Here is a 25435-nt window from a genome sequence, read left to right on the forward strand (position 1 = left end):
TATTACATTGATTTTTGAACTGTTGACTAGCAGCCAGTTTCTGTCCTTTGTAAATTTTAGTTTCAGTTTCTAATTTTTTTTTCATTTCACAATTAAATGAATGCACCGTCATGCCCAGTGGATCCATTTAACCTTTATTTTTTTTAAATTCAAGCTTTAATATATAAAATCCAGAAGCAAAAAAAAAAAAAAAATTAATAGAGCTATGGAGATTTTTTGTCTGCAAAACTTTGATGTGACACCGAAAACATTTTCTGTTGATTCAAGTGTAAAGAGTTATTGTGTGGCAATAATACAGCAGGGCCGAAGCCTCTGCACACCTGCCAGATGGTTGGAGCCGGCCTGGAGACATTGTACCGTTCTGGCATCTCCTCCTGCTATTGGATGCAATGTAACATAGGAAGATGCTTGAGCCTGTGAGTAAGTGGTGATAACCGAATTTAAAAAACAACAAGGGAAGACCCGCTTTAGCCTGGCCACAAGGCCAGACACCTACTTGCTCAGTGTTAGCTGCAGACTGCTGCTCAGGGACCATGGAGGCAAGCTCTGGCCTTCTGGTGGTTCCTCCCCCTACACTCTCGCTTTTGGTCCATCGGTCTGTCCTTTGTCCTTCTAGGTCTAGGCTGTCTCTAACCGAGATGCAAAAGCCACAAGGATCCCAGAGCCCGGGAATCCAGATGTTGTAGCCAATTCAGCAGAGAAGAGCCGAGGAACAAAGCTGCAGAATATCTCCACCAGCAGGGCTTTGAACTTGAATTTAGGGGAGTTAATGTTCTGAAGGAGCTGAGGAAGAAGGGTCTCTGTTCTCCCACTGGCTCGGACCTCCCACAATTTTGCTCTCCCATTTTTAGAAGCCAGTAACTAACATCTCATTCTATTTAACCATTTAACATCAGATTAGCTCATTTTTAATAGAGGGTTGAAAGGTTCCTGGCCAGAGATGGAGTATACCTGATAAAGGCTACTAAGAACATCTTTCCTCAGTGTCTTTCAAATCTAATCAAAAGGGCTTTATACTAAAAGAAGGATTAAACTACACATACAACACATGTGTGTATACTATGTGTGCATGTGTATGTATGTTTGTGTATGTATACATGCACATAGAATACATATACACAGGATAACACACATAATACATACATACAATAACACATATATAGTATGTATATTACATATGTGATATGTATGTAAAGGAGTCAGAAATGAAATTCGTGGCCTCAAATACCCAAAGTTTGGGAAACAAAAAAAAGGAAACCAAAATGCAGGGAGGTAATTCTGAACTCATAGATGAGATGGAGACTTGGTAAGTTGAAAACCATGACTGGACCGGATGGTATGCTTTATTCAAAAGAAATAAGAAAAAGAGGAGGGGTGAGACTCAGGAATCTAAGGGGGAAACCATGATGAAGAGCATTCGGGTGATGGTTAAAAGAAGAAGAAACAGCATTGATTTCTATCTCTGGAGAACACTACAGAACATGTGGACTACAGACCAAAGAGAGAGAGATGAGAAGTTATGGGAAAGAGCATGACGAGGGACTTCAGCTATCCAGACTTCTGATGGGGCTCTCTGCTAAAGCAGAGCAATCGATAACTTCTTGATTTGATTTCATGCTTTGAAATGTGGAGAAACCAAGAAAGAAAAATCCTATTCTGGACCTGATTCTTGCTAACAAGAAGGACCTGGTCACTAGGTTGTTGGGATGATAATACCCTATAATAGAGAAAAGTCAGAAGAGCTTAGTCCCTATTTTGTTTTTGTTTTCTCTCTAAAGGAGATTGATTTTAATATTGAAAATGACAGGACAGAAATGACTCCTAGGGAGCTGATACATATAAGATCATATAGCATATGATATATAAGATCAGTGAGGAGGCTATAAAAAGCACAGTTGTTCTTAATGAATTCAGATAATAATTTAGTTTAAACTAACTAAACCCTCAGGTCCTGAGAAGACTCCAAAGGCACTTGAGAGCTGACTTCAATTATTTGAAAGGCTGTCATAGGAAACTGTAACCAAACTTGTTCCCTTTGGCCCTAGAGGATGGAATCAGGAGCAAGGAGTCAAAGAGAAGAAATTATAAAAAGAGATTTAGGAACAAAGCCGGGGTGAGGAGTGGAAAATCCTCACAACTGGAGCCATCCAGAAGGGTAGGGGCTTTCTAGTGAGAGCTGATGGATTCTTCTTCAAGCAGAGGTTGGATGCCCACTTGTTGTATATGTTATAGCGGGGAAGGTCCCAACATTCAAATCCTCTGATTCTGCTTTTTTTTTTTTTTTACTTCATCTCAGCTCTGTATCATTCAAACAATTCTCAGTACGTCTTTGCAGGTAATACAGCTGAGCTTGCTGGAGTAGTTTCTCCATTGGCTCAGAACTGGATAGGAGAAAGGAACTAGGCTAGATTGCATTTGGAACATTGTCCAGTGCTCTTAATGATTGTGGGAAGTTTCCCACTGCAAAACTTTATCTTTTTTAAAAACACATTTATTCTCCTAAGGATTCTGTGTGTATTCAAAGCTTCGAAAGTCACAATCGCTGAGTTCTCACATTAAGAAATCACTTCTGTGCCCACAGGAGCTCGAGTATTGCACCCATTCCCAGGAATGCAGCTTGGAATAAGTTCAATCTTGGGGGGCCCAGCCTCTAATGAGAGGGTGAACTAGGTTCCCTGTTCTTACGCTGGTTCATTTAACTCCTACTTTGGTGCTCTGGAGACAAATTTACTTATGGTTTAACTTATGGATCATATCTAGGGGGTAGCAAAAAGGTACACAATGTATTGTATGAATCACATATGCAACCTATAACTTTTTTCCTGAATCCCAAAGACATAGTAAACAAAAGACTCGCAGCATGTGTTAGAACAACTTAAATTACTTTCAGCAACTTCACAGTTTTTTGGAGGACTGATGCTTAAATCTCATCAGAACATGAGGGCATTTGGGGGACTCCTCATTTAGTATTGTGTACTTCATTTCAGCTCCGTACTTCCCAAACAGGGCTCAGTACACACTCAGTAATAGAGTCAAGCTTGCTGGAGTAGTTTCCAGAGACTCCTCCCCTGACACCATTTAACTCAATCCCACGGGACTCAAGGCCTCCACATATCTTGAATTTACAGGGTTACCTTGGAGCCTGCAAGCTCCTATTTTGGGATATTTACCCATTTCCCTAAAATCTGGAAAGAATGAAGACAAAACTTAAGAAGGTAGATGGGGTCCAGGCAGAAGGATAGTTGATGATGTCCTCTGTACTTGCTGCTACATTGGCATTATGGCTGTAGGATTGGGTTGGAGAAGACTCAGAAATAGGTGAAATCACCTGGAGAGCTGAAGGAAGAGGCTGAGCAGTGGATGCAACTTTCTGCAATTCCAATAGACTTGTGATGGAAAGGGCCGTCAGCATCCAGAGAGGTCTATGAAGACTGAATGTGGATCACAATATACATAGTCTTTTGTTGTTGTTATTTATTTATTTGCTTGTTTTTTCTTTCTCATTTTTTCCCTTTCAATCTGATTTTTCTTGAGCAGCATGATAAATGTGGGAAAATGTTTAGAAGACTTGCACATGTTTAATCCATACTGGATTATTCAAAGTCTAGGGGAGGGGGGTGGGAGGAAGGGAGGGAGAAAAATTTGGAGGTTTTGCAAGGGTGGATGTCAAAAACTATCATTGTGGGGCAGCTAGTGGTGCAGTGGATAGAGCAGCAGTCCTGAAGTCAGGAGGACCTGAGTTCAAATCTGGTCTCAGACATTTAACACTTTCCTACTGTGTGACTCTGGGCAAGTCACTTGATCCCAATTGCCTCAGCAAAAAACCACTATTGTTGGATGTATTTTGAAAAATAAAAAGTTACTATTAGAAAAATAAAAGTTTATTTGACCATAAAAATGCTATTATTATAAAAAATGTTTTATTTGAGAACAAAAAGTATTGTTTCAAACCAACTTTTACATTCTTCTCTTTTCCCTTCATTAAAAGGTTTCTTAATTCCTTTTTACTTTTTGTGTCATCTGCATATCTGTGATTGTTGATATTTCTTCCCACAATCTAAATGCCAGCAGCCTGGCCTTTCACGTGATGTATTCTGCATGCAAGTTAAATAAATAAGATGACAATATACAGCCTTGTCATACTCTCTTTCTGATCTCAAACCAATCAGTTGTTTCCCGTTTGGTTCTAACTGTTGCTTCTTGGTTCACATAGAGGTCCCTCACAATGATTTGGTATTCCATCTCTTTGAGGAATTAATTGCCTTGTAATCCCCATAGTAAAAGACTTTAGAATAGTGAATGAAGCAGAAATGGATTTTCTTTCTGGAAATCTCTTGCTTTCTCCATTATCCAGTAAATGTTGGCAATTTGGTTTCTAGTTCTTCTGCCTCTTCAAAAACCAGCTTCTCCTGGTAATTCTTGGTTCAATAATTGCTGAAACCCTAACCTTACTAGTATGTGAAATGAGCACAATTGTTCGGTAATGTGAACGTCCTTCGGCATTATCTTCATTGGGATTGGGATGTAAATAAATCTTTTCCACTCCAGCTAATTCTAAGGGATTTTACTGGGAAAATGGATGAGTAGAGATGGATGGCCCAGGAGGGCTGAGGCTCCTTAACCAAACAACATCTCCCGGGTGAGGGTCTTGACAATCAAGGCAAGCATTCTCATGTCACTATTTACTTCCCTTAGCACTCTTCTGATCTAGAGTTGCCCAGTTTCTGTCAGCTGAGAGATGATACTGGTCATGCTTCTCTTTACTTGCTCCGTCTTCAGAAAATCCAGAACATAAGGTCAGAGTGTGATGGGGTCCAGGATTCGAGGGGTCGTCCCCAGAAGAGCTGTATGTGTGTGACAGGAATGTTCTACTCTGACATGACTGAAATCTGTTCCTGTCCTGTCAAGGTCTCCCTCAGTCAGTGCTAGGTATTGAACTGATGCTTGGTTAATGTTCCTGCCCACCTTGGGCATGTAGCCTCTAATTTGGCTTCTATAAGAATGTGTCAGCGGAGGGGAGGACTTAATGTCAAGATGGAGGACAACCCAGATGGGTGCAGAAGTGGGCCGTGTCTCCGTTCTGCATTCTGAGGAAATCAAACTTTAAAGCCATTTTAAACATGAATATGATGAACCCCTTGGAAGCAAAAGCACATGGGACTTACTCAAAGCTATACACTATGGATTCATGAATGGCAGAAACAGGTTATATGGGAAGCGACCAGATGAAGAAAATGTCACATTTCTCCATTGCACTGACATCAATAACAACATATCTAGTAAAATAATGCTTGTTGTAAAGTGCTGTTGCACATCAGGAGGCAGTTGGGTTGCTCAGTGGATAGAATGCTGAGCCTGGACTCAGGAAGACCTTGAGTTCAAATCTAATTTCAAATCCTTATTAGCTCTGTGACTTTGGGCAAATCATATAAGCTTTGTTTGCATTAATCCCCTGGAAAAGGAAATGGCAAACCATTCCAGTATCCTTGCCAAGAAAATCCCCTGAAGAGAATGGTCACAGAGAATCAGATATGACTGAAGAGCAACAACCAAAGGAGGAGATCTAAATTCAACTGTGTCACAAGATAAGGCCATTTATCAATGGTGCAGATCCTTCTTTAATTGATAAAGGAAGATGCCGCTATATTCACCTGGCTCCCTAGTTTGGCCATATTTTTATTGTTGCTTATCTGGTTGCAAAAGAACAGACTGTAGATATGATGGACCCGATGATATGACCCTTTTAATGTGGACAGCTTGCAGGACATATAGTGTGGATCCGGTTTGATTGCTTTTAATGTTTAATGTTTCATTAATATTGATGACAAAAAACCACAAAACACTGTGCAATAACAGCAGGAAATAATATAGTCATTACTTCTCTAGTTTCTGGAACTAATTTTGATGCCCAGAATATCATCACTTGATTTAGCAAATTAAAAAAAATAGTTTGGATGATCATTCACTTACAGGAGGCAAGATGGGACAAAAGAGCATGACTATCTTTCTTCAAAAAGTTTAAAGATGATAAAGAATTTTAGCAGAATGTAGTGCTTGCTAATTGTTACTTAATTATTTGGCTGGTTGAGTTTATAATAGACCTAGATACTGATTCTTAGTTCGTTAATGGGCTAATGTATAAGGGATCAGTTTTTGATCTCTCACAATACGTTACCATTTGGAATTTATTTGACAACCAAATTCTGTATGTATATGATATGGTTCTTTTGGTATTAGAATATGTAAGTGAATTATTTTTAGTCCATATTTTCTACTTTGCTCCTCAATAAACAATTTGAATTTCAAAGTAAAAAAAAATCCTCTAGCTTCAAGAACTCCAAAATTCAAGAATCCCCAGTTTTTAACACAGTGTCTGCACATAGTAAGAACTTGATAAATGCTTGTTGTCTGACTGATTCCAATATGCAGTAATGAGTTGGGGTTTTTTGGTCATTTTGGTCATTTGGTCATTTTTTTGGTCATTCAGCTCTTTGCTGACAAAGAGAACTGATTTCTGATGGTCATTACTCTCTTAGTCTAGGACTATTCCCAAGCCCTCCAGGATGATATCAGTTAATATAAAATCTTTTGACTCTGACTTTTGATTCCCTAATTTTAGAGAATTGCTTCAAGTTCAGTCCTGTGCCCTGTTTGGCAATCTGTGTGTCAAGTGAAGAAAGCTAATCTCTTGGGATTGTAATGAAAAAGGCAAGGGAAAAGCCAGCAATAAACAGAACAAAGGTTTAAAGGGACACTAGTGCAAAGGTGTCCCCTCTCTGGTTGGTTTTAGGCTGGCAAAGTGAAATAAAGAGCACCCTTCATGTGATATATTCTTGCCACAGCTGTGGGAGGCTATGTATGCCATTGTACATGGAATTATAGGATCATGGGCATAGAAGTGGAAGATACTTCAGAGTTCCAATAATCCAACCCTTTTATTTAGCAGTGGAGGCAACTGAGGCACCTATAATCAAAGTTTGTGTTGTGTGTGTGTTTTTTTAAAGGATGAAAAGCATTTGTTAAGCCGTTACAGGGTGCTAAGAATTGCACTGAGTCTAAAAATACAAATGCACAATTAAGAAGTTCCCTAATTTATTTAACTGCTCATTTTCTAATGAGAGAGACAACACACTACAATGACGTGGCAGATTAGTTGTGGTCTGGGAAGCCTCGAAGACAGTAAGGGGGACAAGAGAAACTACCCTGAAGACCTGCTTTTCAGAGGCAGAGGTAGCAGTGATCAGAAAAAGGGAAAGGCCTGGGAAATAATATGCCCATAGCAATCTGGTGGGGAAATGGCTGAGAGAAAATGAGGATGGAAGAACCTGGGAGCACAGAGCTGAGTGCCTTAGCCTTCCGAGGAGCGGCCTTGGGCACTCTCTTCTGGAAGGTGACACAAGAGCAGGGAAATCTGTTAGGACACAAAATACCAAAGTAAGCATAAATTTGTATTTTTAAAAAATCTAGTGTGTTTGTGCAAAAATTGTCTGACTTTAGAAACAGTAATTTAAGCTCCTCTACAGGAAGGGGTGAGAGTCAGGGTGGTGTTGAGTTTGAAGGAGGACTTGGCTTTGAGTATATGTCAAATCATTGAGTTTTCCAGTGACTTGAATGATTTCCTTAGACTAAGTCCTGGAGGAGTTATTGATTTGTGTCCTTATGCTAAAGTATGCAATTTGTACTTTAACCTATGTTGAGTCACTGTTTTTGTCTGCAGAACTCTGTACAAAATAAATGAATGTTTATCTTATTTTTCCCCTTTTACAGCATTGTATACTTTTATATTATGTCTGACACTGAATATAGAAGATGGGGAGTGAGAATGACAGATTGTTTATAATAAAACCATGAGCCGAGAGATTGGGCTAAGTAAAATTCATTAGGGAAACAGAAGAAAAGTGTTTATTAAAGGGATATTGCCATGCTCCATGACGTTGAGGGATTTGATTTTATCAGGACAGGTCTTCTCGATCCTAGTTCCCAATGACTTAGTCAAAAGAGTTACCCCTCAAAGACCTTAAGGTTTGTGAAACAGTTCACAAATGTCATCTCATTGGAGTCTCATGGCAATCCTGGGACGGTGGGAGCTTCCATGGCCCCACTTAATTCCCTCAATGAAATGGGAACATTGCTGTGGTCAAAAAAAAATCATACTGTGGCCACATTGGTGATGGTTCTCTCCATGTTTCATTCTCTAAAAACCCAAAGTACACAGCTTGGGAGGACCTGCCAGAGTGCACAGATACGGCGTCACTGGAGCATCCCAAGTCCACCTGGGAAAAGAACCTTAGGAGAGGACAATTTCATGAAGATGTTGATTTCTCTGGCAATTTTTAAGTATAAAAATATTAGCTCTTATTAAAATTGCCATCGTAAAGCATATATCTTGGTTTCAATTTATAATCCTGAAAACCATTGTGGCAAAATTTATATATTGGATTACCTATTCTATTTGAATTCCATTAAAATTACTGACACATATGAACAATGTAATGTAAACATAATAACTAAGATTTATATGGCATTTCATGGCTCCAAAAATGCCTTTTATACTTTGTCATTTGTTCCAATGTTCTTCCTACTTGATGATTCTGTGAACTGAATTAAATGGAGGGAGATTTGGGGAAGGTGATGAATCCCAATCGGGGGATGCCTGAGTCCTAGAGGCAGTGGGGGAGTGATGGAAAGTTTGGGAAAAGTAAAATAATATGATCAACCAACCAATCAATTGATAAACATTTACCAAGCACCTACAATGTGTCAGACACTGTGCTAACTATTGGGGATAGGATAGACCCTTGTTTTTTTTTAAGTGTGAAGACAAGTGAATTTATGATTATTTATTAATTTTTTAATGGTCAGGATTTAGATTATGTGCCATCTCTTCCAGGAAGCCTCAATTTCCCTTTCTAGCAAATGAGGGTAATATTAGAACCCACTTCAAAAGGATATGGAAACCATTTGAAGTGATAATAATAATCATAGTAATACCTAGCATTCATATAGCACAAAGTACTTACAGGTATTGTCTCATTTAAGCAACCCTGGCAAGTGAGTGCTATTATTACCCCCATTTTACAGTTGAGGAAACTGAGATTGAGAGTAGTTAAATGACTTGCCCAGGATGACACAGGTAGGTAGTATCCGAGGCAGGATTTGAATTTCTGTTCTGTTGATCCCAGATCTAGTGCTCTATCCACCGAGCCACCTTACCACCTTGTAAACCTGAAAGTGCTGTATAAATGTTAGCTATTTTATTTCTTGATACCCCCAGTGGGGAGGGTTCTCAGTCTCCTAAAATTATGTTGCATTTACTGATCTTTGTACACATACCTCCAGTTAAATGCAAGCTTCTTGGGACAGGATTGGTTTTTCATTTTGTCCTTGTTTTCCCAGTGTCTAGCATACAGGAGGTACTTAATAAATGCCTGATGAATTATCTCCATTTTATAGCTGAGGAAACTGAGATGCAGAGCCATGAAGTGGTTTGATCCAAGTCATAATAACTTGTAAATCACAGGCTCCTTTCTTCAAACTCAGGGTCTCCACTACAACTAAATATAATGAAGCAATAGTCTGAAGAATGCTAATATTCACTTCAAGGAAAATTTAACACATGGTCTTTGTTTTATTAATTCCTTCACATGGTCCTTATAAAAAAGTTAGCCAACTAAATAATTGTTCCATATGATATTAACTACCTACTCACTGAATACATATGTAAATTAAAATGCCCTGTACAATTAATTCTCTTTTCATGGAGAATTATTCATTCACTCAACAAGTATTTACTGAAAGTCTATTCTCTGCCCAGTACCATGCTAAGCTTTAGAGAGGAAAACAAAGAAAATCTCAGACCCAGTGCTTGACCTCAAGAAATTTGCAGTTACAACATGACAAATATGGAAATATGCTTAAAAGTACTGTACGTGAATAATCTATATCAGATTGCTTGCTGTCTCGAGGAGGGGAGACGTGAGGAAGAAAGGGAGAGAAAATCTGGAACTCAAAATCTTACAAAAATGAATGTTGAAAACTGTCTTTAAATGTATTTGGAAAAATAAAATACTATTGAGGGGAAAAAAAGAAATCTGCAATTGAGTTGGGGAGGTAGGACATTAGTTCATGAAATGTTTTAAAAACAATGTAATTTGCAATTTTAAAATGTGTATTATGGATAAATAAGTGTCGTGGGTTAAAAATACTGTCAGAATCTAGAAGAGAGGAGAGCTCAATGTGGATTGGAATGGTCCCTTATTATTGGATTTAAAATATTCTGGAAATTTGTTTATTCCTGCCACCCTACGCTAGTTCTTTGCAGATTAATAAGATTGTATTTATTCATAGTTATCATATTCCCCTGTGAGATGGCAGAAACCATATTTTATCTAAACTTTGCATCTCCTAGGGGTCAACTAATTGCTGTATGTATAAGTAAGTAGAAGCAATTTTAAAAATTGTCTTTGAATAAACATTGAATTGGAAATGCTATGTAAGATTATAATCAGGCTGTAACATTTTGTGGTGACTATTACCTGTATAATGGAATTGACATGTTCTAAGTAAGGCTCATAGAATTGTCAAGTCTAGAAAGGCAGCTCAGAAAGAGCTTACTACCTCCAGGTAATAAGGAGGAAACTGAGTAACTGAGTAAAGTAAGGAAGGTGTGACTGGCCTAAGATCTCCCAATTATTCAGACCTGAGATTAGAAGCCTGGTCTCCTGGCTCTTTGTCAAGTGCTATTTCCATGCTAACAGTGCAAATTTCTGGTAAGTATATTTTCATTTGGCTTTTACTTTAAAAATTAAGAGGCCATTTCCTATTTAAAAAATTCATCTTCTGAATAAAAGTAGACTGGAGAAAAGAAAACTTAAAGGAAAATTAGTATGATAAAGCAATAATAATATTCAAAATAGTAATAATATTTTTAAGCTCACATCCAAGAATGATCAGAATTACTAAATTGTTTTTTGTTGATCATTATGTGTTCCTACATAATAATAATAATACTTGTAATAGTCTAATAATCCAGACTGCTATCGTCATAAGGAGTTGTAAATAATTGACATGGTGTATGAGAGCCCACCATTGTCAGGTAGTTGCTAGAGCATTAGCTGAAAAGTAGATATTAATATCAAAAGGGATAAGTTCAACCAACCAATCAATCGATAAACATTTATCAAGAACCTACAAGGTGTCAGACATTGTGCTAACTATTGGGGATAGAAGAGAACTCTTCTTTTTTTAAGTTTGAAGACAAGTGAATTTATTGATTATTTTTTAATTTTTTAAGCTTATAGATTCTCCATGAACTCTGTTATGAATTGTTTTAGGTAAATTTATTAAGTGCTTCATATAGTAATACATTTAAAACCACTATATATTTGCCAACATTTATTGCAGAGGATACAGTAGTAGAATCAATTTGGCAAGATCCTTCACAACAGTGCTGTCAACTCAAAAAGAAATGGAGGTAGGGAGAACCTCAATCAATACATAACGATCCCTGTGAACCACATACTGACTTAGAAAACCAAACAGGCTTACATTTTTTATGAATATATCAACCCATTAAAATCAGATAGGAATTACATTTTAGCCTGGAGCTTACTGAATGGGAGAGTGTTCATCCTGTGCTTTAAGATCACTCCCACAGCTAGCTGAAGGGTGGACCAGGACAGGCAAAGCTACCTATTAGCAGGCTGTCGTACTAACCTAAGCACCAGGTCACACAGGTCTGTGCCAGGAGAGGGACAGCGATGTTTTTGGAGAGAAGAGAGCATTTGTGAGAGATGTTGGAAAGGTAGAATTAACAGGACTTGGACAGAGAGGATGCAAGAGCGTGATGAGTCCAGAGAGATCCCTATATCGGGAGCCTGGTTTACCTGGTGACTGGGAGAGTGGGGATGCCCTCCAAAGCAAAAGGGACTTGGGAAGAAGGGAGGATTTGGGGAGAAAGATCACAAGTCCAGTTGGGGATATGTTGAATTTAAGTCAGGGGTAAATAGATCTGAGAATCAATTGCATAGAGATGGCACTCAAATCACCAAGCAAAACCATAAAGGACACAAGAGGGCTCAGGATGGAGCTTTGGGGGCGATTCATAATTAACAAGCACAACTTGGCTGAAGATGCTATAAAAGGACAACTGCAATAGCCTCTGCTTCCAGTTCTTAATGTCTCCATTCTGTTCTTCACTCCGTCTGTCACTCCCTCATTTGAGAATATCTAATAACTCCCCGCACTCTCTAGAATAATTCTTTTTTTTTTTTTTGTCACAGAAGCCCTTCATAATTTGGTTCCCACTGACCTTTCCAGGCACATCAGCTTCTTTCACAAATTCCCATTAATTTGACCACCTTGCTGTTCTCAGGACACAACATTACATCTCCCATCTCTGTGCTTTGAGATTTGTTCTCTTCCATGTCCACAATTCTTGTTCCTTTTAGAATTTACAATTTCTCCCTATGTGATTATTCCTTCTCTACTGCCTACCAACTTATATGTCACCACTATCTTGAAAAAATCTTCCTAGACCCTACCATCACCTCAAGTTATCTTATACCTTCTTCACCCATCTTCCAAGAAAAAACTTCTTTAAAATCATTGCCTCAGTCTCCCCTTCCTCTCCTCTCACTCAAATCAGATCTAGCTTCCTTCCTCATCACTTAATGGAAATTGTTTCTCCAAAATTACTGATTATCTCTTAATTGTCAAATGTAATCACCTTCTCTTGGTTCTCATCCATCTCCAACTCGTCAGCATTTAACATTATTGCCCTCCCTCCTTTCTCTCCAGGTTATTGCATCCTTCTCTAAGTTTTCGTGGCATCTCTCTCGGCTTTCCTACCTTCCTGATCATCCTTTTCAGTTTTCTCATTGGATCATCATTCATATAATACTCTTATCTGTGGGTGTGTCTCCAAGACTTTGTCCTACATTCTCTTTTTTTTTTTTCTCTCTGCACTTTTAGTTGGTGACCTCATAGCCCACATGGATTTCATGATGCTTTTTAATGTAGATGATCCTCAGATCTAAATATTCGACCCTATTCTCCCTCATGGGTGCTCATTCTGCATCGCCAATTGCCTCTTGGAAACTTCAAATTTGATAGTCAATAAACATGTATTAAGTGATGATTATGTACCTGGGTGCTGGGGATACAAATATAAATATAAAAAAGAATGACAGTCCCTGTTTTCAAGGAGCTTACAATCCAATGGGACAAGTAATCAACAGTAATAATGCACAAAAGAAAGCTGAGAGAGTGAGGAAGAGAAGGCACCCGGCACAGGGGACGTGAGAGAGAACCGAAGGCCAAAATGAATGCAGCCAGTGGACAATGGGATATCAGGACTTGATGCTCTGTAGGAAGTTCAAAGCAGAACTCATTCTCTTTCTCCTTAAATCCATCTCTTTTATATACTTTTCCATTTTAATGTAGGGTATCACTAGCCTTCTTGTTTCCTAAATTTGTTCTCCTTGTTCTTACCCCACATATTCAGTCAGTTGCCAAATTTTGCATCTCTTTATTCACTTGTATCTCTCCACTCACACCTAGAAAGCCTAGTTCATCCCCTTTCTTTTTTTATTAAAGCTTTTTATTTTCAAAACATAAGCATGGATAATTTTTCAATATTGACCCTTGCAAAACCTTGTGTTCCAATTTTCCCCTTTTCCCCTCACCCCTTCCCCTTGATGGCAAGTAATCCAATATATGTTAAACATGGTAAAAAATATATATCAAATCCAATATATGCATACATGTTTATACAATTATCTTTCTGTACAAGAAAAATCAGATCAAAAAGGAAAATGAGAAAAAAATCAAATGCAAGCAAACAACAACAAAAAGAGTGAAAATGCTATGTTGTCTCATCCTTTCACTTAGACTATTATAAATGTTCCCTAATTGGAGTTTATTGACTATCAATCTATCTTTCCCACAGCTATCAAACTGATTTTGCTAAGATTATGCTCTGACCATGTCACTACCTTATTGAATAACCTCCAGTGCTTCCCTATTACTTAAAGAATAAAAATTTAACTCCTCTCTCCTTCAAGGTTTTTCACAGTCTAGCTCCAACTTACATTTCTGTCAATCAGCAAACATATATTAAGTACCTATTTTGTGACAGACACCATGATAAATTCTGGGCATACACATGCATAATCATATATGATATAAAATATTTATAATGGGAGTAGAGGCTCTAGCAGCTGAACAGGTCAGGAAAGTTTTAATAAAGAAGGTAGCACTTGAGTTGAGTTTTGATGGCACCTATGTATTCTCAGAGGCAGAGAAAAGATTTGAGCATAGAATGTATAAAGACCACAGAGTGTATGAAGAAGAATAATGTGTAATAAGTCTAGGAACCAATGGTCTAACTCTATCGGGTAACTATAGATGAGAATCTACAGCCAAATACAAAGTCCCCAAGATCCACTAGGGACAAGCCTTGGGGAGCCATGGGATCATCTCTATACTTGAAAAGACAGTGGCTCCTGGGCTTCATCCTAGAAGAAAAGGGGAGCTAAAATCTCTCAGGAAATGAGAAAAGAGCAAGGTGCTTAGGAAAGGCTGGAGCTCTTCCATGGGATGATCAAGAAACAAAAATAGGAGGAACTTCTGGGGACCAAGGCAATCACCTTGGGGGCTGCATAGTTGTTTTTTTACATGCTGAAAATGATGGTGGTGATAATCCTTCTCCCCTTCTCCCCCAAGGCAAGTCAGTATCTATTCCAAAGCTTCTCTCTTTAAAGCTTATTTTTATGTTGCTGTACACCTAGTCTCTACAAGCTGACATTTGGATAAAACTGTGGTTAATTCAAGGCATTATTGGTCCATATGTATTTCATTTCCTCAAGGACAACTAACAGCACTGTTACATAGAGGCTGTGAAGGAAGGTTTGGTTCTATTCAAAATTATAAATTAGATTTCCAAGTATAGATGTTGAAAAGAATGCTGGAAAAATATAGGGAAACTCAAATGACATTCTGGTTGCAGAAATTTATTAGCTGTATAATCTTTAACAAATTATCTTATCCCTATTTGCCCCAGTTTCCTGTTCTGTAAAATAATAATAATAATAATAATAATAATAATAATAATAATAATGGTACCCACTTCCCAGGATAAATTGAAAATTCTTAGCTGTTATTAAATTGTCCATGATGGTTTAAAGATAGTTTCAACATATTAATGATGAGTCAACTATCAAGTATTTGCTGTTTGTCTGAAGTCCCAGAATATAGTTAGTTTTAATGTATGAGTTTAGAATAAATGAAATGTTAACTGTTAGGGAATCATCAGGAAAGATATTAACTTGTGGTTAATAAAATTCTACTGTTTAAGGTAAAAATTCCTGTGACTGTAATTTACTGTTGTTTTGAAGTTTGATTATAGGGATAGTTATTTGAATTGTTATGAAGCCAATAATAGAAAAGTACATGTGCTGCAGTCTGGGAACTGCTAAAAGTGGATATCTGCACCTGGGAAAAGTTTTGTGGATGACCTTAGCGTGGATAGAATATTCTTGACTCTATTTCTCCATTGTGCTATTTCCTTTCTTAAAAGGAAAATTCCTACCCAGTTAACTTTGAGTCTTGCTTTTGACACCCTGTTTGACTCTCAGATATGATTCATGCCTGGAATCAGAGTTAAGGGGATATTTTTCCTCTGTTATGATATATGACATTGTTATAACTATGTCCCTCTTTTTATAACAAATTTCTATAATCAAAAAGTATTGTAAGTACAGTATTAAATCTATAAAAAGAATATGCTGATATTGAAATATCACTGAGGTCTTATAATAGGATATAAGTATGAACATCTTACAACTTTAACCTATACTTAGGGTCAAATTAAAATGTAGGGATAATATTCATCCAAAGGGGAAGTGATTAAACAAAATAATAAGACAAAAATTAATGTGAAAATTTTCTAATAAAATGGAATAGTAAATTTTGAGAAAAGCAACAGGATTGGGTTGTTTTCTCTGAGGAAAAAAAGTTCTCTAAAAACTATTGATGTATATGATTGTCTTTCAAAATATGTTTATCATAGAAATTCAGGCTTTGAGCATGTTTTAATAAATCCTAAAATTGGATTTTACACATAAATTGTAAGGATAATAGGAAAGAAAATGAAATTATTTCCCCATTATTAAAATATCTATCTGATAATTCTAGAAAGTAGAATAACTCATTTTAGGATTGAATCCTCATAAATTTTTTAAAAATTCTTTTATTAGGTACAGGTTATACATAAGGATAGAAACAACAAATGGTATGTGACCTGAATTTCTCTGAAATTTCAAAATTGGAGAATGAAATTTAAATGATATTACAAGCAGAATTATCCAGGAAACTAAATTTGGACTCAGGGAGCCCCTTTTAGAGCTGTCCTGAGAATAAACATGTTGGCCAAGAAAAGATATCTACAGACCAGATTACTACATGAGACATCTGGAACTCAAAATGTGCTAGTCCAGTGGACATTGAGAATGGGTCACTAGAATACTAGAAGATTTTAGTTTTGTTGAAGTTTTCTTGCTTACTTTGGTAACATTTAAATCTTTCTCAGAACTAATGCATTGTGAGACCTCTAAATAGTTTGACCTGTACCTGATTTTTATTTTTATTTTTATTTTTTTTTGCTGAGACAATTGGGGTTAACTGACTTGCCTAGAACCACACAGCCAGGAAGTATTAAGTGTCAGAGGGTCAGATTTGAATTCAGGTCCTCCTGACTTTAGGGTTGGTGCTCTATCCACTGTGCCATCTAGCTGTCCCAACCTGTACCTGATTTAATGTAATTAGGCAATTATGGAAATTATGGGAAAAACTTTATTGCATTGTTTGAACCCAGCTCTGTGTGTCTGGGAAAGTGGATCATCTCTATGTGCTGTTTAGAGACTCTTAACTAAGGACCTACGTTACTGACCGGAAGCTCAGATTCAAAGCTGAATCTTTTTTCTCTAATAGACCCTACCAGGTCCTTCTGACTGCTCCCAAAGCTGCCAAACTTAGGAGTACGGACGCCTGGAGCATCAGAAGAAAGCCCCTGCCCTAGACTGGATGACAGGAACCTCATCCTCCAGGGACCTCAAGGTTCATCTAGTAGAGACCCAAAAGCAGCCAACATCCAGATGAGACAGCTGTCCCAAGATTCCAGAAAAGGGCTGAGTGTACTATCTTTGTTGTTTTTTCCCCTCTTTCCTTTTGTTATGTGCCTAACCACCAAGACCCTAATTCAACATGCAATGTCATTTTCTCCCCCTACTTTCATGGCCTCCCTCTCCTTTCTTCTTGGCAAGCAGACAATGGTTAGCAACGATATCTGGGGCAAATTTTTCCGGTAGGTCTCCTCAAGGAGCTAATCCCTTGGCCACCATCTTGTCCTGGCCCAACTGGCCTTTCATGGCACTTTGGCTTATGTCCTTTATTGGTCAGAAGGTTAGGGGTTCTTTCAGATCTCTTCCCTTTTGGCTAAAAGGAGGAATTGTCAAAATATTAGGAAATACCCTATTTTCTAAAGCAAAAGCTCAGCAAGCAAACTATGCTTTGAGCTTAACAACAATAATAATAATAAACAATTGACATAACAATCATCCTTTGTGCTCACCCTCTGGATGATCCTGGACCTGTTTCAGTCAGAATCGAACTTGTATCAAACTGTTATCCCTCATTGTCAGAGCTTTCGCTCACTGCATAGCCATTGGTCCAAGTATTAAGGTTTAGCCACACTAGAGCTGCCTCCTTCATTAGGTGGGGCTCCAGCTTGAAAGCTCACTTTGAAATTAAACTCAGAAGGTTTGTCCCTCACTCTCCCTTGCCTCGAGGCTGCTTTGTTTGGCTTTGGCCATCCACAGGTTAAAAATCAGTTTGGTCCAGTTGACCACACACACACACACACATTTATAATACTATAACAGGCCTTCTGGTGTGGCTTGGGCTTGTGATCTTGCTATGGAGTCAATGTCCCCAACAATTATATTCTTCCCCAGCTTGGGCAGCGAGGAAGCTAATATGGGATCAGGTCTGAAGGGCAGCTTTAAGGGCTCCTTGAGAGAGTGGGCTGGCACTCACCAAGAGAATAAGGTGTGATGCTTCCCTTCCCTTTCCTCACCGCCCAGACTGACGGAGACATTTGTAGTTCCTCTCCTCAAGCCCGTGCTTCCTTTTGGGACCCTGGAGAGGAAAAAGATCAAGTAGCAAAATATGAGACTAGTTCTCCTTTCCCCTCTCCCCACTCTTTTAAAAAACATCTCCCTCATTCTGAGAGGAAGGGGAACCAAGACAAGAAGGAACTGGGGGTATGGGTCCCTTTCTACTGCCTTGCTTAAGACGGACGTCACTACCTTTTCTATACTTTTTTACTGTTAAAGTCATCTGATCTTATTTCTCATGAACATCTCTGTCCAACCCCGTTCTTTTCATTTTTGTGTGTCTTTTTGTTTGTGGCTCGAGGATGCTGGACAGCTTGGGGAGCCCCCTAGGAAAGAGGGACCTTTCTTGACACAGGACTGAGAGTTTTTTTCTCTCTCATCGGAGGCATCATAAAAAAAAATCATCAATATGTTTAGTAATTTAGCTTCCCTGGGAAGGATTGTTACACCTTAGGCCTTTATATACAAACACCTTACCTTATTATATACATACCCCTTCAGACCATGGACCAAAACTTGGTGTGAACCTAAGTGGTTACAGCTCTGTATGTACCTATTTGTCTCCCCTAATGAATGTAATTGTTCTAGCACATCTTTGTAGCTTAGCACAGTTCCTGGTACATAATAAGCACTTAGAAAGAGCTCCTTCATTGACTGATTAGAATATATTTCATCTTATCTTATCTATCTGTACCTTTTATGCTTCCTTGAAAGCTCTGTTCAGGTACTACCTCCCATAGGAAGGCTACCCTGGTCCTTCTGATTAGTACCCTCTCTGCCAAAATCATTTTTTATTTTGTTTTTGTCCAACTATAGAACACAAATACAAAAAAGGAGCAACCACATAAAATCATATATATTTTATTTTTTATTAGGAACTTAATCATCAACAGATGCAAACATTTTATTTTACAAACTTTACAAAAGGGAACAAAATGATTATAAATTAAATAGTGAATTTTTACCACTTGCAATTTTTTTTTAAAAGAATACTAATTTTAAGAAGTATAGCTCTACCTTTTTGACTCTGCCACAGAAGCTTTACTCTAGAGCACAGAAGCCGAGGAGCCTTCTGCCCATTAAAGGCTTTCCCCTTTCATTCTCCAAGGTCTGGCAGTTGTGGATTAAACCTGGGGGCAGATGTGTTCAGAGTGTTTGATCTTGACGTTAGAAGAACCTTGTGGGAGAAGAAGCAGAAAGGTATTAAACAAGCAGACACCAGGGAACCCTTCACAACTGAGAGAAGTAAACTGGAGATACTAGTGCAGGACCATGGAAGACATCCAACAGAGATCTAGCCCAGGGCACATAAATACAATGACTACCTTAGCTGAGGCTGTGAGGACCCCCAAAGTGGATCATAACCTCAGCAAAATCGGTTCTGCTTCTTGAGCAAGTTGAGGAAGAAAGATGGACTTCTTCCATTCCCTCTTTCCAGAGAGAAGCCAAATGTCTCCATAGATTGTTTAAATGAATGAATTTTTAAAAAGCATTTGTAAATGTTTATTATTTTTCAGGCACCACACTAGAACACTGGGGATATAAATAGAAGCCAACAAGACAGTCCCTACTCTCAAAGAACTGACATTATTATTATTATTTTTAAATTTTTTTGCTGAGGCAATTGGGGTTAAGTGACTTGCCCAGAGTCACACAAGCTAGACAGTGTTAAGTGTCCGAGATCAAATTTGAACTCAGGCCCTCCTGACTTCAGGGCTGAGGCTTTCTCCACTGCACCACCTAGCTGCTCCCTAACTGCCCCCTAAAGAACTTACATCCTAATGGAGAAAGACAACACCTATCAATTAAGTGCCGACTCTGTGTCAGACACTGTACCAAGCTTTTCTTAAAGGGGCCCACACAGTGACATGATCTGGAAATTACCTGAAAGGGAGGATGAAGCTCACTGCTCAGAGCCCAGGGAGAGAACAAGTTGTTCTTGAGGGAGAGAGCTAAGGAGAATGAATAACCACACTGGAAACGACAAGATCTTAAAATGGCAGAGACTTTGTCTTTCTGGTCTCTGTCCGGAACTTAGGCTATTCAGAAAGGAAAACGAAAGATTTGAGTATTATTTCTCTTCCCTAAAAGGCTACTTTTGTTATAAACTTGTTGTACAAAATGAACCTGAGTGGCTTTTTATAGTTTACTTATCAGATCTAGAAATACAATCAGGGAGAATTGGTGGTTTCCTTTCTAGAGATGGAAGACAATTAGTTCAACAGCAACCAAACTGAAGGATGACATTAAGGAACAGTAATAGACTTTGTCTGACAAAGAATCCAAGACCAAGATGTTCCTAGTAAAAAGAACTCAAGCCATTTATACCCTAAGGAGGCCAATCGTAACAAAAAAATTTCCCATACTCACCAAAATATTTAGAGCAGGACTTTTTGTGATAGCAACAAACTGGAAACCAAAGTAGATGTCTATTGTTTGGGGAATAGCTAATTAAACGGTGATAAATGAATTTAATTAAATATTACTGTGCTGTAGGAAATGATGAATGGGATAAATTCAGAAAAGCATGGAATGATTTAGATGAATTGATACAGAATGAAGTGGGCAGAGCCAAGAAAACAATATATCCAGTAACTAGAGCAATAAAAATGAAAAGAATGGCATGCCAAAAAATCAAAAGTAAATTCAACAAAATTATGAAGATCAAGACTTGAATGAAGCAATAGGAGAAGATACCCCCAACCTACTCTTTTGTGAAAATGGTGGGTACACAGGTGCTACGTATTGAATATATTTTCATACTTTTTAATGTATTGGTTAGTTATATAGATTTTCTTCCTCTTTTCCTTCTTTTTTTTGGCCTTAATAAATACTCTTTTTATATGGAATGGTTTTCTAAGAGGAGGAAGAGGAGGGATACAGAGTGATGGTAAGTATGATGAAGTAAAAAAAAATCAATAAAAACATTTTTAAAAAGAGCATGAGCCATAATAATTTTAGATGTGAATGTATAAGGTTAGTAACCAAAACAATGTCTAAAGAGTTTGAAAGAAAAACTATATTTCCAAAAGCAAATGTGTTGCTAGGAATGTTCTAGACCAATGCAGTCTGACCTTTCAGGTTCAGAGATAATTGAGCCTGCCTTACTTGTCAACACTTGCCTGGGTTGTTTATATTTACTTCTAAACTTTCTATTTTTCTGTTTCTTTCTGTGTGTTTTTAAATGGTTTACTGCCTTTTTCCTTTAAATTTTTAAAATTTCATTACCTACTAACTTATTCTTTCATTCTCAAATAGAAGCTGTCCCTCATAAAAATAAGTATAGTCAAGTAAATAAATTTTTGCCATATCTGAAATAGTATGTTTCATTCCTCACCTGTTCATCATTTTTCTGTCAAGAGAAAAAAGGCATGCTTTGCCAATTACTTCCTAAAGTCATAGTTGATCAGAATTCTGTTATCTTTCAAAGCTGGATCTCTGGATATTGCTCGTTTTATTCTGTACCAATTCATTCAAAACTTCTCAAGTTTCTCTTAATTCTTCATATCCACTTTTTAAAATTAAACATATTCACCTTTTTATGGAGTATAATATTTAATTTATATTCACATTTATTTTCAGCCACTTCCCAATTTATGAACACATACTTTACAGTTTTTTGCTAAAGTACTGCCATAAATTTTTTTATAGATATAGGTCTTTTATTTTTTCTTTTTTAAGTTATTTGGAGTTTATGCCTAATAATGCCATTGCTGATAAACTGGGAAAACATTTTTACAGTCAAAGGTTCTGATAAAGGCCTCATTTCCAAAATTATATATTTTGGAGAATTGACTCTAATTTATAAGAAATCAAGCCATTCTCCAATTGATAAGTGGCCAAAGGATATGAACAGATAATATTCAGATGAAGAAATTGAAACTATTTCTAGCCATATGAAAAGATGCTCCAAATCATTATTAATCAGAGAAATGCACATTAAGACAACTCTGAGATACCATTACACACCCCTCAGATTGGCTAGGATGACAGGAAAAGATAATGCAGAATGTTGGAGGGGATATGGGAAACCTGGGACACTAATACATTGTTGGTGGAATTGTGAATACATCCCAGCCATTCTGGAGAGCAATTTGAAACTATACTCAAAAAGTTATCAAACTGTGCATACCCTTTGATCCAATAGTGTTACTATTGGGCTTATGTCCCAAAGAGATTTTAAAGGAGGGAAAGGGATCCACATGTGAAAAAATGTTTGTGGCAGCTCTCTTTGTAGTGGCCAGAAACTGGAAACTGAGTGGATGCCCATCAATTGGAGAATGGCTGAATAAGTTGTGATATATAAATGTTATGGAATATTTTTGTTCTGTAAGAAATGATCAGGAGGATAATTTCAGAAATGCTTGGAGAGACTTACATGAACTGATGCTGAGTGAAATGAGCAGGACCAGGAGATCATTATATAATTCAACAACAATAGTATATGTTGATCAATTCTGATGGACCAGGCCATCTTCAGCAATGAGATGAACCAGTTCCATTTGTTCAATAAGGAAGAGAACCAGCTAAACCCAGTGAAAGAACTCTGGGAAATGAGTGTGAACCACAACAGCATCTCCACTCCTTCTGTTTTTGTCCGCTTGCATTTTTGATTTCCTTGTCAAGTTATTTTTACCTTATGTCTAAGTTCGATTTTTCTTGTGCAGCAAAATAACTATAGGGATATGTATACATATATTGTATTTAACATATACTTTAACATATTTAACATGAGTCTAACTGCCATCTAGGGATGGGGTAGGAGGAAGGAAGGGAAAAGTTGGAACAGAAGGTTTTCAAGGGTCAATGCTGAAAAATTACTCATGCATAGATCTTGCAAATAAAAAGCTTTAATTAAAAAATAAAAAGCAAAAAAAAAATAATAATGGCATTGCTGGATTAGTGTGTATATATAGTTTGATGATTTTTGTGTGTAAAAGTCAAAGTGCTTTCCAGAATAGTTGAACTGATTTACAACTCTACCAACAGGAAAAGTCCATCAACTCTTCTTTTATTTTCAGAATTCTTATTTTGTCTTTATTTGGGTTTTTTAATTTGTTGTTTTTTGAAAATTTTTATTGACATGTTCAATTTATTGATCTCTTCTTTTTTCTTTTCTTGATGAATGTGTTTCAGAATATAAACTTACCCTTAAAACCTGCTTTGACCAAATCCTAAAAGTTTTGTTATGTTTTTGTCTCAAGTTTTTTTTAATAGAATTATTCTTTCTATGATTTGTTCTTTGACTCAGTCATTCTTGACTAAGTCATTAGTTTTTATTTAAATCTGAATCCTTTATTAAATTCCCTGATGATGATTTTTATTTATGTAAATATGTTGTATGTACAATTTTTTTATATTGTCTCTCCATTAGAATATGAGTTCCTTATAGAAAAGAAATGTGCTTTTGCCTTTCTTTGTATTCTTGTGTACAGCACAATGTCTGACACTGAATAAATGATTATTGACTGTTTGGTCAGGAAACAGTTTTTGTTTTTAAAGATCTATACTTTTTTGCATTTGTGTATGAGAGACTATATGCTATTACATGATTCATTTTTATAAAGCTGTCATGGTTATAAAACTCTTATATTTAGCATTTAGCAATCATTTAATAAGCACTTATTAAGTGCCTACTATGTGCTGTGCATTAAAATATAAAGAAAGGTAAACTATCATCTCTGACCTCAAGGAACTTACAGACTAATGGACAAGTTAATGGGTTGTGGATCAATAGAGGGCTATCTTACCTAATTTTCTAAAATTCTATTCAGATTTTCAATTTCTTTATATTTTTGTTAGTTTTCTCTAGGTTTGAAAGGGACACATTAAAGTCTCTATTAATTATTGTTCTACTGCTTTTCCTCATGGTTTAATTAGCCTTTTCTTTAGATATTTAGATGTCATATCATTTTGTGCATGTATATTTAGTATTGATATTGCTTTCTTAACTATGGTCCTTTTACATATAATGTCATTTCCAAGCTTTTTAAACTATGTATGTTTTTACTGTTTCCTTGTTTGGAATTGCTAATCCTACTATTTTGTATTTACCTGACACATAATGGATTGTACTATAGCCTCTCATTTTTATGTTGTGTGAACCTTCATTTTTCAAGTGTATTTCTCATAAATAATATGTTGTTGGCTTTCTAATCTATTCTTCCACCTTCTATTATATGAGTGAATTAATCCCAGTTACATTTATGGTAATAATTATTAATTTTTTTTCTCTTCGATAATATCTTAACATAATGTTTCCTTACTTTGCCTCTATCTTCCTCTTTACAAAGAAAAAGAATAGGGGGATAATAAATTAAACCCTCCTAACTTAATTATAATGGGAGTGATTTGATCCCACTCCTTTGCTCTTCCTCTCTACCTTTATCCTTGATCCAAATCCAAAGATCTAAAGATCTTCCCCTTCCTTTCTCTCTTTCCTTTTAAATCCCATTACTTAGGAGAATTAGCCCTGTATAATTGAAGTTTGTCTCAGTTGTGACTATTTCCTCCCCAGCAACATATTCTATATTAAACTCTCTCCTTCTTTCTACTGTCCCTCCTAATTTTTCTTCTTACTTTAAAGTACCCCAACACCTATCACTGTGCCTCACTCATAAGAATACTAAATAAATACTGTATTTGTTGAGTTTACTATTTCTACTTCCTCTCCCCTTCATTTGAGTGTGGTTTTTTTGCACTGTTGACTTCATAGTTTCAGGGAAAAAAACAAGAAACCATGATGCTAATGTTGGGTATAAAAATATCATTCTGCTTTTCTAACAAGCTTCATTAAAATGACTGTTAATATAGCCAACAACAGATATATGAGCTTGGAGACAGCATTGAAACACCATCACATGCTGTAATAATCTCCCAGGAGTTTAGTTATGATGTTGGAAATTGAGGGGAAAGGCTCAATGGATTTTACAAAGTATCTATTTACCATGCCAAATTGCAATATGAAAACATTCTTTGCAATGCTCTGGAAAGTTTTTTGGGTTTAGATAGTTTTCAAAATACATGGCTCCCTTTCACCTGTCAACAAATTCCACAACTACAATGCATTTCTTCTTGAATCCTCAAAGTGCATGCAATTTATAAATCTGCTGAGAAACGTAATTTTTTTCTCTCAAAGCTGATGAGTTCAAGGCAAGCTGGCTAAAAAATGGCTTGCTATTCTTATTTTGGTATTTGTATATAAAATAAAGTTGGCTGTTAAATTTTTAAAACACAATATAAACCTATATTAAAAGATAATG

General features: G+C 36.9%; 1 long non-coding RNA gene across 4 annotated transcripts in view; it reads right to left on the minus strand.

The window, feature by feature from the left end:
* Positions 1-25435, minus strand: part of LOC111720319 — an 83227-nt gene that overhangs the window by 16261 nt on the left and 41531 nt on the right. For 3 of the 4 annotated variants that reach the window (XR_004234285.1, XR_004234286.1, XR_004234287.1), the window contains exons 4-6: positions 20058-20212; positions 19191-19350; positions 18094-18195 (exon numbers count right to left, since the gene is read on the minus strand). This is a non-coding gene — a long non-coding RNA (uncharacterized LOC111720319). Of the gene's footprint in view, positions 1-16751; positions 17494-18093; positions 18196-19190; positions 19351-20057; positions 20213-25435 lie in introns of those variants that run through there. The other variant, XR_004234288.1, reaches the window with a different exon arrangement.

This window comes from Sarcophilus harrisii, chromosome 4 (genome assembly GCF_902635505.1).
Source record: "Sarcophilus harrisii chromosome 4, mSarHar1.11, whole genome shotgun sequence".
NCBI lineage: Eukaryota > Metazoa > Chordata > Mammalia > Dasyuromorphia > Dasyuridae > Sarcophilus > Sarcophilus harrisii.